The following is a 21,461-nucleotide window of genomic DNA, read 5'->3' as shown; positions in this document are numbered from 1 at the left end:
AGTGACTGCACGAGCAAAAAACAAAAACAAAAAACCTTTCCAGTATTTTCAGTTGGTCATGGGAGAAATGTGTGCCAAGTTAGTTCAATTCCATCATTGGTGGGGTTCAGAATGGTCTTTGATTGTAGGTGAACTTTAAATCCCAGCAACTGCAACTGCAAATGACAAAATCAATTTTTTGAGTGAAGGACATACATTGGGTTGTTAAGTGTCTTGTGTCCAAAACTGGTGTCAATTCGTCCAGTGTTGAGTTCTGTTAATCCCACAAACGAACATTACATTTTTATTTAGATAGAAGTGTGGGTTTTTGTTTTTTGATTTGGGGGGGGGGGGGGGGTTGCACTGCAAATAATATATGTGCAGAGTGCATAGGAATTCATTCATGTTTTTTTTTCAAATTATAATCCGGCCCTCCAACAGTTTGCGGGACTGTGACCCGGCCCTCTGTTCAAAAAGTTTGGGGACCCCTGCCCTAGAGATTTGTCAAAACATTTGTATCTATTGCTTAGCAAGACTGCTCTCAATGTATTTGCAATTTTGCTAGCTTTCTTTTCTATAAAGTAGAGTTCTTAAATGGGTCCATCAAAAAATAATGACCTGATTCCTCATGTTAGTCTCAGATAGAACAGACCTATTGAATCATCATTCAATAGGATTCAGACTGATGATTGCTGGAGTGCAGGGGGTTTTTCATCCTTATCACAATCACTCACATCTTTTGTTGACACGGTGTTCTTCAAGCTCAAAGCAGCCTCAGCACTCTTCAGCTGTGCAATGGAAGGAAGAAATGTCAGTAGGGCACTTCTACAGAAGAACTTGCAGAATCCCAAAGTAGGTTGAGGTCTGGGCATTGATCAATGGCTAATTTTGCCTATTTTCTTCTTAGGAAACCAAGACATAAGCAAGGTTTTCCAACCTTCACTTGAAAAAGTTGATACCTCATTAAAGGTATGTATGGCTTGTACAATAGGTTTTGGGTTATTGTTCCTAAGAATCAACTGTTGATCTTGTAATCTGCATGGGGTAGGGATGACACTGGGTGGTGACCAGCAAGGGAATATACTGGAGGTGACTTTCACAATGAGCTTTCCAAATCATCAGTCTAAGTGTTAGGAGAGGAGTCCATTGATACAATTTGAACTTTGTATACTTTTGGTACTTGACTCTTTTTAAAGGGAGTGATTATGTTGTAGAATCTAAATCCAAAATAAAAAGGAGAAAGGAAATAGAAGGGGGAAGGGGAGAAGATGGCAGCATCTTTGAAACTACCGTATATAGTCGAGTATAAGCCAACCCAAATATAAGCCGAGGCACCAAATTTTACCAGAAAAAAACTGGGAAAACGTATTGACTCGAGTATAAGCCGAGGGTAGGAAATGCAGAGCTACTGGTAAATTTCAAAATAAAAATAGATACAATACAATTACATTAATTGAGGCATCAGTAGATTAAATGTTTTGAATATTTACATAAAACTATAATTTAAGATAAGACTGTGGAACTCTGATTAAACCATTATTCTAACCTTCTTCAGTTTAAACGTGCTTGCATATCCTTCCAATAAAAATAGAGTAAAATAATAAATGTAATACTACTACTAATAATAATAATAGAGTAAAATAATGGAAATGTAATAATAACAGTAATAATAGAGTAAAATAATAAATGTAATACTACTACTAATAATAATAGAGTAAAATAATGGAAATGTAATAATAACAGTAATAATAGAGTAAAATAATAAATATAATAAAAACAATAATAAAGTAGAATGATCAATATAACAACAACAACAACAACAATACATTTATTATGTATTTCTAACAGGATAAAAGAATAAATAACCTTGACTTGAATATAAGCCGAGCGGGACTTTTTCAGCCTAAAAAAAGGGCTGAAAAACTACACTTATACTCGAGTATATACAGTAATTGGTTTTGTACTTTTGTGGATACAAACCTACTTCTTTGGTATATCTTCCACTGCTTTGTATTGCATTCAAAGAACTGAGTTCATATTAGAGGTGTGCAATTTGGTTAAACCCCGTGCCATTTTTGGTATCTGGATTTTAGTGCCCCCCCCCCCCCCCCCACCAATCCATTTTCTGGGAGCATCCCGAATTCGGGCAGGCAAAATACCATTGTTCAATCCAGCAGACGAAAAATCAATTTTCACTCCAGGAAAATCCTGCCCATTAGCGGCAAAGGAGGAAACTTCTGAAACTCCTCTTTTCATCATTTTTAGGCCATCAGTCTTAAGAAACCACCTTTTCTGTGGTCATTTCCCCTAATATCCTTCAACTAGTACTTATTTATTTGCCGTGTCAGAACAACCAGTCTAACAGAACAAAGCAAACAAACAGAAAAATACACAACTTGTGAGTTTGGTAGCTGGTTAAATGTCCTTTGACCAGTATCTGGCCACTTGGAGTGCTTCCGGTGTTGCTGCAAGAAGGTCCTCCATTGCGCATGTGGCAGGGCTCAGGTTGCATTGCAGCAGGTGGTCAGTGGTTTGTTCTTCTCCACACTCACATGTCGAGGATTCTACTTTGTAGCCCCATTTCTGAAGGTTGGCTCTGCATCTCGTGGTGCCAGAGCGCAGTCTGTTCAATGCCTTCCAAGTCGCCCAGTCTTCTGTGTGCCCAGGAGGGAGTCTCTCATTTGGTATCAGCCATTGATTGAGGTGCTGGGTTTGAGCCTGCCACTTTTGGACTCTCGCTTGCTGAGGTGTTCCAGCGAGTGGGATGAGCTGGAGATGTCTCTGCCTTGGTCCTTTCACTATTGGCTGCTACTTCCCTGCGGATGTCAGGTGGTGCAATACCGGCTAAGCAGTGTAATTTCTCCAGTGGTGTAGGGCGCAGACACCCCGTGATAATGCGGCATGTCTCATTAAGAGCCACATCCACTGTTTTAGCGTGGTGAGGTGTGTTCCACACTGGGCATGCATACTCAGCAGCAGAGTAGCACAGCGCAAGGGCAGATGTCTTCACTGTATCTGGTTGTGATCCCCAGGTTGTGCCAGTCAGCTTTCGTATGATATTGTTTCTAGCACCCACTTTTTGCTTGATGTTCAGGCAGTGCTTCTTGTAGGTAAGAGCACGGTCCAGAGTGACTCCCAGGTATTTGGGTGCGCTGCAATGCTCCAGTGGGATTCCTTCTAGTACTGGGTTAAGGTATCAGTCTTAAGAAATCACTTTTTTCTGGGGTCCTTTCCTCTAATATCCTTCATCTAGTCCTGGGTTAAGGGATCGGACTTAAAGAACCACTTTTTCTGGGATCGTTTCCTTTAATATCCTTCGTCTAGACCTGGGGTCCTCAAACGTTTTGAACGGGAGGCCAGTTCACTGTCCTTCAGACTGTTGGAGGGCCGGATTATAGTTTACACATAGTTATGAAACATTTGTTTTATATATTGTAAAACATTTATTTCTAATTACAAATAAATGAAATTTTGATTTCAAGCATGTCGTGGCATGGGTAACAGGTTTACTAATAACAGCAGGAACCCATGAATATGTTTACTGATCAGCCTATTGGCCACATTCCCATGACCTCTTGTCATGGGAGTTTGGCGGATAGTTTGTGGCAGCCACACAAAGTTTCTGGATGAGAACTATTACTTTCAAAGTAAGGGCTGCACAATTAAACAGAAAATAACACTTTTAAACCAGGAACAGATTTCTGTTCTACAATTTTATTATTATGTTTATTTATACATCACTTTTTGTCTCCACAAGGAGACTGTGGGCCCTTCCAGACGCTCTATATCCCAGGATCTGATCCCAGGTTTTCTGCTTTAAACTAGATTATATGAGTCTGCACTGCGAGATAATCTGGGATAAACAGAAAACCTAGGATCAGATCCTGGGATATACGGCCTGTCTGAAAGTTCCCTTCCAAACAGCCATATAACCCAGAATATCAAGGGAGATAATCCGCAATATCTGCTTTGAACTGCATTATCAGAGTCCACACTGCCATATAAGCCAGTTAAGTGTGGATTTTATACAGCTGTGTGGAAGGAGCCAAAGCAGCTTACATTTCAATACAATTTAAATCTACAAATATATGAAACATTACAATAGAATTAAACATCATTGTTATTCTTGGGAGGGCTGACTTGGCCACGGTAGTACACGCTTTGGTTACATCCTGCTTAGACTACTGCAACGCTCTCTACGTGGGGTTGCCTTTGAAGACTGCCCGGAAGCTGCAGCAAGTCCAACGCGCGGCAGCCAGATTACTAACGGGGGCCGGATACAGGGAGCACACCACTCCGCTGTTACGCCAGCTCCACTGGCTGCCAATTAGCTTCCGAGCACAATTCAAAGTGCTGGTGTTGACCTATAAAGCCCTAAACGACTCCGGCCCTGTTTACCTCTCCGAACGTATTCTCCCCTACGAACCATCAAGATTATTAAGATCATCTGGAGAGGCCCTGCTCTCGGTCCCACCGGCCTCGCAAGCGCGCCTGGTGGGGACGAGGAACAGGACCTTCTCGGTGGTGGCCCCGTGACTCTGGAACTCTCTCCCTCTGGAGGCCAGAACCGCCCCATCCATCCTAACATTTAGGAAACGGGTGAAGACGTGGCTGTGGAGTCAGGCCTTCGATGAATGAGACAACACCATAGGACCCTGGATGGAAGTTGATGTAGATCCATCTTAATAGGACAACTGACCACTGCAGTTTTATATATAGTGTTTTTAAAGTTGTTTTTGTAATTGTGATATATGATATTTTAATGAGTGTATATGTTTTTTATGGCTGGAAACCGGGCTGAGTCCCTCAATGAGGTTGAGAAGCTCGGTATAGAAAACTGTGAAATAAATAAATAATTCTTTAAAACAGGAATGGGCCAGCTTGGCCACTCCTTATGTTTTGGACTTCAACTCCCACAATTCCTAACAGCCAGTAGTGGGAGTTGAAGTCCAAAAAGGAATTTAAAAAACCAACAACAACAACAATAGTCTCCTGAAGTAAATTGAAGGGCACTAGACTTGAGTTTTGGAGTTATAGTTTACCTACATCCAGAGAGCACTGTGAACTCAAACAATGATGGGTCTTTACCAAATTTGGCACTGGATATGCTGAAAATGGCATGCTGGCCTTTGTGTCGCCCCTTTGCCCTGCTGCTGCTAAGGAGGGCGAGGATGAGAAAGCGGAGCTTAGTCTGAATGGAGGGAGGGAGCGGCCAAGTGCCGAAGGAAAGAAGGAAGAAATGGAAAAGCCAGGAAAGGTGAAGGGAGGGAAGGGATTAAGGCAGAAAGAAAGATGGAAGGAAAGAAGGATAGAAGGAAGGAAGGAAGGAAAGGGGAAGGAAAAGCAAAAGGAGGGAAGGAAGGATGGAATGCAGGCAGGCAGGCAAGCAGATCAGGGCCTTCCTGCCCCCGCCCCAGCCTCCGGATGCTCCATCTCCGTCTGTAGAGCGCCAGGGTGTTCGAGGCAGGGTGCGCCATGGCTGGGGCTGCAGGGCTGGCAGGCAGCGGGAGGTGCATCTGTCTCTCTTCTCTCTCTTCTCCATACTCCTAGCCTTCAGCTGCTCTTCTCTTGCCCTGCTACTGGCCTGGCTGCTGCTGCTGGTGGTCTCCCGTCCAGGGAAAACAGGAGCAGCAAGAGGAGAGTGGCCGAAGGCTAGGAGCATGGAGAAGAGAGACAGATGCGCCTCCCGCTGCCTGCAGGCCCTGCAGCCCCAGCCTTGGTGCACCACGCCTCATACACCCTGGAGCTCTACAGGCGGAGATGGGGCGGGGGGGGGGGGGGGGCAGGAAGGCCCTGATCTGATTGCCTGCCTTCTCACTCCCTCCATTCAGATCCAGCACTCACAATGTCCGTGCCTCCTCCTCCCTCTTCCTTCCCAGCCCCTGCTATTGGTTCAGCCACCCTACCAAGGGCTGGATAAATGGCCCTCGGGGGCTGGATCCGGCCACTGGGCCGTAGTTTGGGGACACTTGATCTAGACCAGTGGTTCTCAACCTTCCTAATGCCATGACCCCTAAATACAGTTCCTCATACTGTGGTGACCCCCAACCATAAAACTATTTTTGTTGCTAATTCATAAATGTCATTTTGCTACTGTCTCTTTTAAATGGTCTTTTAACTTATGACGATGTTTTAGTTAATGTTTATCTGACTTTTTTATTATTGTTTTTGGCATCTAATGATTACCGGTTATAAGTCTCCCTGAGCAGCCCCCCCCCCCCCGGATGAGAAGGGCGGGATATAAATGTCCAAAATAAATAAATACATACATACATACTGTTATGAATTGAATTGTAAGACCCCCACGAAACTTGGCACACAGATTGGCCATGACAAACAGAAAATACTGGAGGGGTTTGGGAGGAATTCACAGGGATTTAGGGGAGATGTAGTTCACCTACATCGGAGAGCACTGTGAACCCAAACCACTATGGATGTTGACCAAACTTGTTACAAATACTCAATATGCCCAAATTTGAACACTGGTGGAGTTTGGGGAAAATAGACCTTGACATTTGGGAGTTGTAGTGCTTGGATCGATAATTCAGCTACAATCAGAGCATTCTGAATTCCACCAATGATGATATTGAACCAAATTTGGCACACAGAGCTCCCATGACCAACAGAAAATACTGGAAGGGTTTGGTGGGCATTAACCTTGGGTTTTGGAGTTGTATTCACCTACATCCAGAAAGCACTGTGGACTCATTCAGTGATGGATCTGGACCAAACTTGGCAAGGATACTCAATATGCCCCAATGTGAACACTGGTGGAGCTTTGGGAAAATAGACCTTGACATTTGGGAGTTGTAGTGCTTGAATTTATAGTTCACCTACAATCAGAGCATTCTGAACTCCACCAATGATTGAATTGAACCAAGCTTGGCACAAAGAACTCCCATGACCAACAGAAAATACTGGAAAGGTTTTTTGTTTTTGTTTTTTGCTCGTGCAGTCACTCCAGGAGACTATTATTATTATTATTATTATTATTATTATTATTATTAAACTCAGTTGGAAGGAAACCCCAAATCCAGCCCCCATCTTTCTGCAAGGCAGGAAGATAGGGTTACTATTCTATTATTATACATCATCATCACCTTCTTCAACTCCATCATCATTATACATTACACAGGATACAAATATGTGAAATAAATAAATAAATAAATAAATTATGTGCATGTGTTTTGGACTAGGAGTCTGGAGACTTGGATTCTAATAAATGGCAATGCAGTGCCAATGGATGGCCTTGAGAAAGACATACTTTCTCAACCTCAAAGAAGGCAAAGGCAGCCTCCTTCTGAAAACATCTTGCCAAGAAAATCCAGTGCTAGGTTCATCCTGAGGCCCTTCCAGATGGGCCCTATATCCCAGGATATGATCTCAAATTATCTGCTTTGAACTGGATTATATGAGTCTGCACTGCCAGATAATCTAGGATAAACAGACAACCTGGGATCAGATCTTGGGATATAGGACCTGTTTGGAAGGGTCCCGAGGTTCCTTTATATTATTATTATTATTATTATTATTATTATTATTATATTAGTATTATTAGACTAAGGCAGTTGGAAGGGAACCCCAAAGGCCATCTAGTCCAGCCCCCTTCTTTCTGCTAGACAGGGAGATACAGGAGCAACAACAATAATGATAATGATAATAACAGGACATAAAGCTTATGATAGGCTCTCCCATCCTCTCTGTTCCAAATAATAATATTAACACTACTAATAATAGTAGTAGTAGTCTCCTAGATTCACTGGATGGGTTTGGTGGGCATTGACCATGAGTTTTAGAGTTGTAGTTCACTTATATCCAGAGAGAACTGTGGACTCAAACAATGAGGGATCTGGACCAAATTTGTTATAAATACCTGATGCCCCGAAATTGGAGAACTGGTGGGGTCAGGAGGCGCTTGGACGGGAGAGGCACGTGCTGCTCCTGCTGCTCTCTCCCTCCTGGGTGAAGAGGGCCAGCCAGGAGAGTAAGGGAGGAAAGAAAGGGAGGGAGGGAAAAGAAGGAAGGAAGAGGCAGGGAGAGCCTGCGGCGGGGGGGGGGGGGGGAGGTGTGCCTCCAGGGATAAGCTTTTCATGTGCCCGAAGGGACGAGAGGAGGAAGAAGAGGATGAATTGCATTAATTGTTATTTTGTGTGGCTCTCTTTGCCGGAGGCTCCAGATAAGCCAGTCAGCCATTGTGGGGGAGGGGGGAGGGGCCAAAGGAGGAGGAGGCGACCCCTCAGAAATGGCCTAACGACCCCCATAGGGGTCGGGACCCCCAGGTTGAGAAACGCTGATCTAGACTAATTTTTCTCAACTTTCCTCAAAGCATCACATCTTTCTCCTTGCAGCTGCAGTTCCCGAAAGCAACAACTCCATCAACCAGGACCCCGTTCTAGACCCTTCTTTTGGTTGGCTGAAATAGACATTGGATTCAGATGCACTCTACCAAGAAATAGTCTGGCTCGAAGAATTGTGGCGATGATAGGATTCATCTCAACTACTTTATTTTGATTTCTCTGGGACATCTTTGCTAGGCAAAACCAATCACTAGTCTGTTAACAAGATATTGAAATAATAAACATCTGTGGAAATTTATATAAACACAATCCATGCTTCCTCTGCTTTTTCATCAATGTTCTGTCCCCTTGCAACTCAATTAGAAACTTTTATCAAATTTCTTTACTCTGGCTTGGTCTTCCTAGCACAAATGGCATATGTCTTCCAGCTATTATTTTTGTTCTTTCTTCTAATGTTCTACTTTATTTATTGGAAAGGTTAATTCAAATTATCAACATTTATGAACATTTACCTTCATCAACAATCTACATGAAACTCATCAATCATGGATGTGATTTTTAAAAAGTTTGAAACAGGCAAGTATCTGATGCCTCATTAGTCAATGTACAGATGAATCATTTTGATTTTGTCACAGTCCCAAATGTTGTTAATAAACTCAATATAAGAAAACTATTTCTCAGTAAACAATACTTGTCTCCATTATTCTTTTTGCAACAGAGCAGCACTTAGGGAGGCAAATGCCCAAGCCCCCCAAAAAGGAAGAGGATCCTGAGTGGAGTTGTAGAACCCTTCAACACAGCCATATAAGTCCACACTGCCATATAATCCAGTTCAATGTGGATTGTATACAGCTGTGTGGAAGGGACCTGAGAGCACAATGGGAGTAATGTGGAAGGTCAAAGTGGATGGAGAAGAGGGAGTAATGGAACAGGCCTTGATAAGGGAAAACTCCTAGAACGTCTGGGGAAAAGGTGGGAGAAGGAAGACTGGAAGGACAGATGGGAAGAGTTGTTAAACAAGACTGTTTGGGAAGAAGTGCACTGAAACTTCTTCGACCTTGGAAGCTGAGGTCTTGTGGTGGAGACAGAGGAATAACAGTTGCAATGTAAGTAACGGTTGGCCTAAACTAGTGGTTCCCAACCTGTGGTCCATGGACCACCAGTGGTTCATGGCCTCACCATAATAACTATACTGTTGCCTTGAAACCATGCAGCAACGAGAGCAACTGGTCTCCCAAAACCCTCTTACAGTGCCGAGGTAACAGGGATGTCAGGAGGGGAGAGACTGACTACCCACAAAAGATTGCTACTACCACATCAGCTCTGTTACAGTAAGTCGTAACAGGATCAGGTGTGTGTTAAAGAAAAACCTTATGGTGCTAATTATTATGTGCAGCTGGTAAGTGTTTTTGAGTGTTGGTCGAGAGGGCTTATTAACAAAAGATCCTCCCCGATATAAAATCCTTGGGGTTTTTTTGTCTCTTATATCAGAAACGTCTAGAGTGGGACACAGAAACAGAATTGATAAAAGAAAACATGATGAAGTGGGCGATTGAGCAGTGGGTTAAAGCCCTGTTCCAGCAGGACTGAAGACCAACAGGTTGCAGGTTCGAATCCGGGGAGAGGCAGATGAGCTCCCTCTATCAGCTCCAGCTCCTCATGCGGGGACATGAGAGAAGCCTCCCACAAGGATGATAACAACATCAAATCATCCAGGCATCCCCTGGGCAACGTCCTTGCAGACGGCAAATTCTCTCACACCAGGAGTCACTCCTGACATGACAAAAAAAACCCCTCTATCTCACTAGACAATTGGGAGAAAATATGGAGAACGTAAATAAAATACCCTAGATCAATGGCTGTAATAGAAAACCTGTATAAGATATTCTACCATTGGCATCTTACACCAACGGTTGGCAAGGTATTATAAGAATCAAAATAATACATGCTGGGAATGCGGGGATGAAATGGGAACCTTTTTCCACTCTTGGTGGGCCAAAGTATTGGGAAAAAATACATGAACACTCTCAAAAATATTAAAATTGAAGTTTGAACTTAGGCCTGAATACTATTTATTAAACCTAACCGACTTTGAGATAGGGAGAAATAAGGATAAAGTATTTTGCTATCTGACCTCTGCAGCAAGAACATTACTAGCCCAAAATTGGTGCAATAAATAAATCCCGACAACAGACTCCTGCATAATAAAATTAATTGACTATATGGATATGGACTCCTTAACTTTTCTATTACAGGATCAGAAAGATAGGTGCAAGACGGACTGGACTATCTCCAGGAAAGGAGATTGAGTATACAGATTGATTCGTTTTGTTTGTGCAAATGTATGAGAACTTTAAGAAGAAAGGAAAAACTCCCTGTGGAATGGAATGGAAGACAAAGGTCCCCCCCCTTCCCTTTTGTGTCTTTCCCTCTTTTTTCTTTTTTCTTTCTTTTTTTCTCTTTCTTTCTGCTCCCCCACCACCAAAATTCCCACCACACTATCTTATCCCAAATTTTAATGTACAGTTATATAAAAATTTATGCAATAACGATGATTTTAAAAAGACCTTTGCCATAAATGTACAGCAGAGTAACTTATTAGCAGCAGTGTGACCCAGCACCAGTAGCCCAGAGTGATAAAAAGAACAAAACACATATAGCAATGTTATCTCTTCCATAGGAGGCTTTTCTTTATAGTAAAATAATATACAGTAGTTGCACTATTTACAAAAATAAGGTTTCTGTAACACAAATAAACAAATACCTGGTAGCTTTACACACAGCAGCCTTCACACTGGAGCTTTCTCACACAAAGCTTCTCTCACACAAGAGGTTTATCTCACACTCCTCAGGACGACACTAGCTTTGGCCCACTAACTCTAATAGGCTTTGGCCTACTAACTGTTTTAGTGCTTTACTCACACTTTTGTAATCAAAATTACCTAGTTTATCTATATAAATAAAAATGTAATGTTCGTTTGTGGTATTCACAGAACTCAAAAACCACTGGACGAATTGACACCACATTTGGACACAATACACGTATCAGGCCAATGTATGTCCTTCACTCAAAAAAAAATGATTTTGTCATTTGGGAGTTGTAGTTGCTGGGAATTATAGTTCACCTACAATCAAAGAACATTCTGAACTCCACCAATGATGGAATTGAACCAATCTTGGGACACAGAACTCCCATGATCAACAGAAAACACTACAAGAGTTTGGTGGGCATTGACGAGTTTGGAAGTTGTAGTTCACCTACATCCTGATATCACTGTGGACTCAAACAATGATGGATCTGGACCAAACTCTACACGAATACTCAATATGCCCAATAGTGAACACTGGTGGAGTTTGAAGAAAATAGAATCTTGACATTTGGAAGTTGTAGTTGCTGGGATTTATAATTCACCTACAATCACAGAGCATTCTGAACCCCACCCATGACAGAATTGGGCAAAACCTTCCACACAGAACCCACATGTGGGCCACAGCAATGCGTGGCAGGGGACGGCTAGTATTTAATATTTCTGACAGTGAGGACACTGATTCAGTACGTTGGAAACCCGCAAGTACAAAGGTGCGCAACAGTGAACCCCTCACAGAGTGAAAGAATGTGAACTTGCAGGAAAAAAAATAGAGGTCATGTACAAATATGGTTTTGGAGTAGTTATGTTCCTCCAGCTGTGATAAGCGTAACACACTAGCCAGGCATATTCTAGTCTCAAGCAAGACGGGCTTGTAATGGCTGAAGACATTTTAGGGGTTTTGTATGATAATGCTGTAATTGTCCTGTCTCTGTCTCCTATATTCTTTTTCCTTCTCTGAACTACGGAAAAGTGGGTGATTTAGGAATGAAATAATAGTTGACAGAAGGGAAATCAATCAAACAAACAAAAAAGGATTCTCCATCTGAGTATGTTACTGTTGGTGGTCTTTGCTTCTTGTCACAACACTACTAGCACTGAAACACTTCAAAAAAATGCCAATACACAGCTAGCCAGAGCATAAATTATTGCTCCTTCGGGAGGAAAACCACATACCGTATATACTAGAGTATAAGCCGACCCAAATATAAGCCGAGGCATCTAATTTTATCACAATAAACCGGGAAAATGTATTGACTCGAGTATAAGCCGAGGATAGTAAATGCAAAATAAAAATAGATACCAGAGAGAAGACAGAAGGGAGCAGAAGACACTGCCATCTTGTCTTTACTAATAATATAATATAGTATATTGTATATACATATAATATTTATAATATTATAATGTAATACAATATAATACCAGTAATAATAATTCAATATTATAATTATAATTATATATTTAATTACATGTAATATTACTAATAATATTACAATATAATGGTATAGTGCAATATAGTAATATATACTGATATTGTACTTTGCTAATAATATAATATTGTATGAAAATATATATTGTAAGCCGCTCTGAGTCCCCTTCGGGGTGAGAAGGGCGGCATATAAGCGCCGTAAATAAATAAATAAATAAATAAATAAATAAATAATAAAATTATATTAATTGAGGCTTCAGTAGGTTAAATGCTTTTGGATATTTACATAAAACTGTAATCTAAGATAAGACTGCCCAACTCCGATTAAACCATGATTCTCACCTTCTTCCATTTAAATGTGCTCACCTATCCTTCCCATAATAATGAAGAGAGTAAAATAATATATGTAATAATAATAATAATAAATAGAGAAAAATAATAAATGCAATAATAATAGAGTTAAATAATAAAGGTAATAAAATAATACTAATAACAGAGTAAAATAATAAATAATCTCGACTCGAGTATAAACCGAGGGGAGCTTTTTCAGCCTAAAAAGGGGGCTGAAAAACTAGGCTTATACTCAAGTATATACAGTAATTCCCATGAAAATTCTCACTTTCCACCTCTTTATTCTCATGTCCTGTGCCTTGCCATGGTCCAGAGTGATCCCAAGTGCACATGGAGATGTGCATCAATGCTTCTCAAAATGATTAAGAAAAAAACATACCTGGCTTCAGTTACAATCCACCATCATGGTCATTGTCCCAGCCTCAAATTGGTTCCTGCGGTGTTTGTGTCGACATTGCACAGTGAAATCAGTTTATTTTAATCCATCTGCATTTAGTGTCAATGTAGAAGCATCCTCAGATAATTTAGGTCTTAAATGTAAGGGGGTAGGGAATCTACCTTCATCTTTATGTTGGAGTGAAATCTTTGTTGTTACTTCCCCAAAGTCTTCTGAAAAGAACACAAATAAAGTGGCAATTGGTAATACAGCAATGTTTATTATTGGTTAACATAGCAATATTTGTGCCATCTCAGTACAACCAACCTAATCAAGTAGCAGCATCAGCTTACTCAGCAAAGTACCTCTGTATCTGGCAATTCATATCAGATAACTGTAATAAAATCTTAGTGCGTTTATACTATATGCCTTTCAGTCAAAGTCAAGTGACTAGCAGGACAATAAAGAACTGTTATGAAACATCTGACAAATTGGTTGATTTTCACGTAGTCATGATACCTTTGGAAGGCTGGTCCACATTCTTAGCAGAGAGTTAAAGCAGCCAGTTCTGCCACTCTTTTTTTTTTTCATTTTTCATTAAAGCAACTTTAAGATTTCAGTAAACTTTAGTGATTTTTAAAAAGGCTAAATCTTTAATCGCTTCAAGATGAGACAAGGAGACAAGGACAATTTCACCCCCAGACATCACTTCTGCGCTGGTATGCTGGCACAGAAGCAAATTTGCCATATTGCACAAGAGAAGTGCTGAAAACATGGTGCAATCTTTGGGTTATTGACAAGTATTTCCCATCAATAACAGGGGATGAGTTTGTTGTCAAAACCCAGAGCCCCAAAAGGTACCATGAAACCCACAGCTCCATAGGGATTCAGCAAGGGAGTCCACGACAATCTTTTTCCCAATTTATTTATTTATTATTTATTTATTTATTTACTACGCTTAAATACCGCAATTCTCAGCCCAAGGGCGACTCATTGCGGTGTACAACATGAAAACAAGTGCAATTTACAAAACATAGTGCAAAACAATCTACAAATCATCATTATCAGAAAAACATCTTATCAAAACATCAACATTACTACAAAATTTCTACTACATTCCGAATCGTCTCATCGTCAACACACAATCCGATATCATTACCGTTGTTCCATTCCTATGGTCAATAGCCAGTCATTGCACTTCTTGGTCAAATGCCTTCTTAAATAGCCAGGTCTTTAACTTCCTGCGGAAAATCAACAGGGAGGGGGCTAGCCTGATGTCCACAGGAAGGGTGTTCCACAGCCGAGGAGCCACCACCGAGAAGGCCCTATCTCTCGTCCCCGCCAGCCGTGCCTGTGACACAGGCGGGATCGAGAGCAGGGCCTCCCCGGAAGATCTCAAAGTCCTCGTGGGCTCATAGGCCGAGAGGCGGTCAGTTAGGTATCTTGGGCCGGAACCGTTTAGGGCTTTATAGGCCAAAGCCAGCACCTTGAATTTCTGGAGACTTCCCAATGAAAGTTGCAGAATCACCACATGCATACCCCACACTTCAAGGGATGTCTCAGCATTTAGTGTTCCATCTCCCAAGAAACCTGTTTTGTTTCAGAGCTACTGCAGTTTTGCAAAGCCTACAGAATTAGTAGCCAGAGGGAGGAAAGCCAGTCTGCAAAGCTAGTTTGCAGGCCTTCTCTGCAATGATTGGCCTAGAGAGTTTACAGACTCTCCTCCCGGGGAGAGTCTCCATTTTAGAATCCCCCTGCCTGTTCAGTTCTGAAGAAGAAATCTGATGTGCTGGAGGCCAAGAAAGGTAGCTCCGACAAACCACTGCAAAAACAATTGAGAACTATTGAAAACAATTAAGAATTAGAGAAGACAATTGAGATAGAAGCTAAATTGAGTCATAGATAGAATATAATTGAGAATAATTGAGTTATAGACAGGAATTGAGAAGAACTGAGCTAGTATAGATACTAGCTCAGTTCTTCTCAATTCCTGTCTATAACTCAATAGTATTTTGTATTTTGAGTATATAGATATAGAGAGAGTTGGCACTCCTTAGTCTCCTGAACTAACTTTAAGTTATAGATAGGAAAAGAACCTGCTTCTTTAAACCACAACAGCTTAAAATTAGAGTGTTAAGATTCCAGAATCTTATCTGCCACTTGGAGAAAGGGGTTATCTCTGTAATTAAAGAAAAGAAAGAGTATTTCTAAAGTTTCATTTATTGTCCATCTATTGACTGTTTGATTGCAACTTAACGATCTGTGCCAAGTCTTCGAGGACTTTGTGAAATAAATATCCTTTTTGATGTTCAGAACTTGCAATAGACTCAGTTGCTGAGTATCTCAATCGTCTCAAGAAAAGCCCCAGCAGTTTGCCCAGACATAGGGAACAGCACATCATAGTTTGTTTTAAACGCGTCTAGGTGTAATGGCACATTTAGTTTTAGGAAACAATCCATTCACAGTCCCCTGAGAGACACATAGTGCAGACATTAGATCGGCCCCCTCCCTGCTAACATTCAGGAGAAGAGTGAAGACCTGGCTCTTTGAACAGGCGTTTAATTAAGCAGTGCAATTAATTGATTGATCATGGAACATGGAATAATGGACAAGGAGATCGGATTACGACTTTGCTGATGAGACGTAATGGATTAGTAATATGGATGTATTAATGTTATATTGATGTATTGTTATATTGATGTAGTTGCCTTGGTTACTGTTTTAAATGCTAATGTTGTGTACTTGTATACTGACTTGGCTGTAAACCGCTCTGAGTCGCCTACGGGCTGAGAGAGAGTAATGAAGTAAATAAATAAATAAATAAATTTAAGAAGAACCATGGGGCTTTCCCCAGATTTTATTTAGCTCTATCTTTAGGACCATTTCTTCCTCCTGATAACCAGCTCAGACCCTTCTCCCTGCGGTCTATATTGAAACTGTGCCAAGCCTGAAAGCCCAGGTCTCAGCGGTGGCTGGGAGAGCTTTTGCACAATTAAAACTTGTGCGCCAGCTGCGCCCGTACCTTGGGAAGTCGGATTTGGCCACGGTGGTCCACGCTCTTGTTACATCCCGATTAGATTACTGCAACGCACTCTACGTGGGGTTGCCTTTGAAGACTGCTCAGAAACTCCAACTAGTCCAGCGAGAGGCAGCCAGATTGCTCACCGGGGCGTCATACAGGGAGCATACCACCCCCCTGTTATGTCAGCTCCACTGGCTGCCGATCCAGTTCCGAGCACAATTCAAGGTGCTGGTTTTGACCTATAAAACCCTATATGGTTCCAGCCCAGTGTATCTGTCCGAACGGATCTCCCTCTACGTCCCACCCCGGAGCCTAAGATCTTCTGGGGAGGCCCTGCTCTCGACCCCGCCTCTATCACAAGTGAGACTGGCGGGGACAGGGAGCAGGGCCTTCTCGGTGGTGGCCCCCCGCCTGTGGAACATTCTCCCCGGGGAAATCAGATCTGCAACCACGCTCCTTTCCTTCAGGAGTAAACTAAAAACATGGATCTGGGACCTGGCATTCGGACAAGCGGGTAAATAAAGAAGAACTCCATTGATGACTAGGAAATGACTAACGGATTGGTCATGTGGAACTCTGGAAACGAAACGCTTATTATAAGAATTGACTTTTTATAGAATGTTTTATATGATGTTATACAATGCCTCAGGTACCAGTTGTTGATGTTTTATTGTGTCTATAGTTTTAATTGCATTTTTTTTGTATATTGTTCTTTTATATTTTTGTATACTATGTATTGTGTATAGGCATCGAATTCTGCCTTTTCTGTAAGCCGCCCTGAGTCCCCCTTCGGGGGTGGAGAAGGGCGGGGTAAAAGTACCAGTAATAAATAAATAAATAAATAAAATCCACCCATTGTGGACCAGTAGAAACTCATTGTCTCGTCCTGGACAAGAGCCATGAATCCCATTAGTCTCAGGCCAGATTTATTTGTATTTTTATTTTATTTAATTTAATGTATTTGAATGTATTTTTAATTCTGTCATTCTAGTGTGTATATTGTTAGGCATTCAATGGCTGCCTGGTTGTAAGCTGTCTTGAGTCACCTTCGGGTTTGAGAGAGGTGGGATAGAAATATCGTAAATAAATAAATATTTATTTTCTTCTGCATCCCTTCCCTGGACAGACCTAGAACAACAGATTTCAAATCATTCAATTACAGTTTATTAAATTTCCAACCATACCTAGAACCAATCAGTGGCAGTGGTGGACATTGCTCCTCCTATCAGAGAGTGGATACTAGCCGTCAATAACCTGGACCAATCAACAATTGGTGCGGAAAAGTCTTGTTTTTTTTAATAGCTGTTAAAGTAATATAAATAAATCTGTATGTTAGCAGTTGTGGTTATGTCAGTTTTCAGAGCACAGGTTCTGCTGACATCCACACTTAGTTAAGATTACACATTAAACAACCCTTTTTCTACATAAAGCAACGCAGCTGAGAACTGTATATTTGGAGGCGATTGGGGTAAACTGTAGGGGTGACTCAGATATCTGAACTGGATTGGGATTGTGTAATAGCTGGTCTATTTTAAACTTTGTTTTAACCTTCGTCCTTGGTATGAAATTTTACCTTGGCACTTTAATGATGATTTTTTAAATTATCTTTAATTTTTAACTTAATCAAGTTTTAATTGTGTTTTAATGTATGTTCACTATTACAGGAGTTTTAGAACAGTGATTAGTGTCTATTTGTATATTTTCTTGTTTTTGCCTTTTACTGTTGATATGGTCAGTGGATAATAATAATAATAATAATAATAATAATAATAATAATAATTTTTGTTGCGTAAGGAGGAATTTGAGAAACTGCAAGTCGCTTCTGGTGTGAGAGAATTGGCCGCCTGCAAGGACGTTGCCCAGGGGATGCCCAGATGATTTGATGTTTTTATCATCCTTGTGAGAGGCTTCTCTCATGTCCCCGCATGAGGAGCTGGAGCTGATAGAGGGAGCTCATCCGCCTCTCCCCGGATTCGAACCTGCGACCTGTCGGTCTTCAGTCCTGCCGTCACAGGGGTTTAACCCACTGTGCCACCGTGGGGTCTATAATAACAACAACAACAACAACAACAACTTTATTTATAACCGCCCTCTCTCCCCAAAGGGACTCAGGTCAGTTTACACACAAAGAAGGCAAACATTCAATGCCCGAACTCAAATACAAATATTTTAAAACAGAATAATACAAAAATAATAACCATAAACTTGTGACAAAAGAGAAATTAACACCAAAATGAGGACCAAATACAAATAATCGAATAAACCTAATTATACTAATAATAGCAATTAACCATTTAAATATAAAGCCTAGAGAAGGCAATTAAAATACATTAAAATGACTATCAAGGTTGTTCTTCTCGTGTACCACAGCAGCAGGGGACTACAGATAGCCAATAGGCTTGGGCAATCCATGGTTCTAAATGGTTCTAAAGTACTTACAAACTAAAGTTCTGGTGGTGAAAATTTCAGAACTCTAACAAAACTCTCAAAATTTCATACTAAATGGCAGTTCCTAATTGGTTCTGTCATTAAAATCACCAATAATGAAATAATAATTAAATTTTGAAAGTTTTGTTAGAGTTCTGAAATTTTCACCACCAGAACTTTAGTTTTGTAAGTACTTTAGAACCATTTAGAACCATGGATTGCCCAAGCCTAATAGCCAACATTTTGGTGGAACTGAAATGTCGTCGTCGTCGTCATCGTCGTCATCGTCGTCATCGTGGTCATCGTCGTCATCGCCGTCATCGTCGTCGTCGTCCTCCTCCTCCTCCTTCTCCTCCTCCTCCTCCTCCTCCTCTCCATACACCAAAGTGCTCAAGTGCGTTTCCGAGAGCTCCTGCAAGTTCTCATTCCTGTCTGCTTCTTGCAGCCAATGCTGGAGGAGTGGTTTCAGCTTGCTCATGTTCTTGAAGCTGAGCTGCAAAGCTTCAAAGCAGCAGATGGTGGTCTGGCTGAACATCTTCCCATACAACAATCTCAGGTACAGTCCCACACCTGCCTGGGTGAAGCCCACTGACTAACCAATAAACTTTACTATTACTTGGCTAAGGTGAATAAATGTCTCTGTTCTTTGCCTTTATCCCATCTGTGTCTTTTTCGGTCCTTTGGGAGCTTGACACACCAGGTTTCTGAACGAGCAGTCCTTGCAAAGATTATTTGACAAGTTTATTGCTGGAGGATGGCAGATTGGCAAATATTTGCAGCCAAAAAGAAATAAAAGTCTCACTGGATAATTATTCAAGCAGTTAAGGACTCATGAGGACCAAAAGTAAAAGGAGACAAAATTAGGGTCAGAAATCCCAACACAACTACTATAACAATCAATGCAGAGAAACTGAGTGTGACAACAAAAAGGTGGAACAAGAGCTCTCTTCCACAAGATCTGAGAAATAAAAGGAAACTGTTAACTAAGGATGAGGGTGCTATACAACTAGCAAGGGAACACACTACATGATCGATGATATAGATAAAGATGATGAAAACAATATACTGAAGAACTATATTAAAAATGAAAAAATACTAAATGTATTCGAGGAATTATTATTTATAGTAGCAGTAGCAATCGTTGTAGTACCTCACTTTTCTCTTAGGATTGAGACCCTAATATTTCTCCAAGAACCATTTGAAATTCAACACACAATTCTAGAAAGCATAATGGAAGCTGCATTCCAAGCTCTTAGGGGATATAAATCACCAAGAATAATTGAAATATCAACAGAATTATTTCAAACTGCAGAGACAGAATCCAGTCAAATCTAACAAAAATCTGTCAACAAATATAGAAAACAGAACAATGGCTCCCAGACTGGAATGCTCAATATACATTCCAAAAAAGGGAACACGGGGATTAGTAACTACTGGACCACTGCAGTAATCTTCCATGCAAGCAAAGAGATGTTCAACATTTTAAACGTAGGTTTTTACCATATACAGAGAGTAAAAAGTTAAGAAAGAGGCACTAAGAATAATTTTACAAAATAATAATGGAACACATCAAAGAACATTGTCCTGTGCTTTATAGATTGCAGTGGACACTTTTCTTTTACTGGGAATAGAGGCTCAAGACACCTGTGAAAGTGGAATAACTCTGAATTTAAAAAGCTATTTTAATGTGAGAAAACACTTCTGCCAGAAGTTATCTATATAATTATACTGGAGGACTTGAGAACCCCTGCCTTAGAGTAAAAGATAGTGGAGCATTATGCTTGTACCCTTTGGAGCAAATTGCTTGTACTTGCATCCTTTTTGGCTGAATTGTATTAAACCTATGTTGCTTGTCTTTAACCTGATGAATTGATTTCTCTGTCCTGGCCTACCTGGTTTAGCATATTCTCGCCAGGCACAGATCCTCTTAACCACAGTCCTAGTGGAAACCACTACAATTTGAAATGTGGCGCTAAAGGCGAGTTATGTTAACAGCATGGATTGGCAAAAAGAAAAATAAATGGATCTTAGAGCAAATCAAGTCAAGATGACTAAGCTGAGGTTGTCTTACTTTGAACATATCATGCAATGGCATGGCTCATTAAAAAAGGCAATTATGCCTGGTAAGATAGAAGGCAGCAAGAATAGAGGAAGACCACTTTAGAGATAGATAGACTCAGTAAAAGAAGCCATTATGTTCCTGAGTTTGCAAGACTTGAGCAAGACTGTTAATAAGATGGTGACATGGAGGATTCTCATTCATAGGGTTACTGTAAGTCAAATTTGACTTGACAGCAATTAACAAAAGACTCCACATAATGAAACCATGGCAATTAAAATGGAATAACAGCATTAGTGTAGTGTGAATGGCCCCAGCTGAGAATTGTAGTGCTGTACTTTGTCCATCTCTGCTCCAGATTACCTCAAACAGGAATAGAAATAGGAAGACCAAAGGGCATAGAGAAACAATGACTGCACGCAGGGAAAATATTATAAACTGTGATCATAAAGCAAGTAAGTTGGATGAGAATAGATATGAATTGATTAGCATACACAATATTCTGATTGTAGCCACAGGAAATAGCTTTGAACCTCTTGATGAGTGTATGTTCATCTGTTTCAGCTGACTGGCACAACCTGGGGATCACAACCAGACAAAGTGAAGACATCTGCCCTTGCACTATGCTACTGTGCTGCTGAGTACGCATGCCTG

At 40.9% G+C, this 21,461-nt stretch overlaps 1 long non-coding RNA gene across 1 annotated transcript; it reads left to right on the top strand.

Annotated features, from left to right (window-relative positions):
• Nucleotides 1–885: 885 nt before the first annotated feature.
• On the top strand, nt 886–8,949 carry LOC137097376 (uncharacterized). The gene is made up of 2 exons (XR_010910174.1): nt 886–948; nt 8,328–8,949. It is a non-coding gene; the product is annotated as an uncharacterized lncRNA (long non-coding RNA).
• Nucleotides 8,950–21,461: the final 12,512 nt, after the last annotated feature.

The sequence above is a fragment of the Anolis sagrei genome, chromosome 6 (genome assembly GCF_037176765.1).
Source record: "Anolis sagrei isolate rAnoSag1 chromosome 6, rAnoSag1.mat, whole genome shotgun sequence".
In the NCBI taxonomy this organism is placed as follows: Eukaryota; Metazoa; Chordata; class Lepidosauria; order Squamata; family Dactyloidae; genus Anolis; species Anolis sagrei.
The sequence above is the reverse complement of the archived record's forward strand: the minus strand, read 5'-3'. Positions and strand labels throughout refer to the sequence as shown.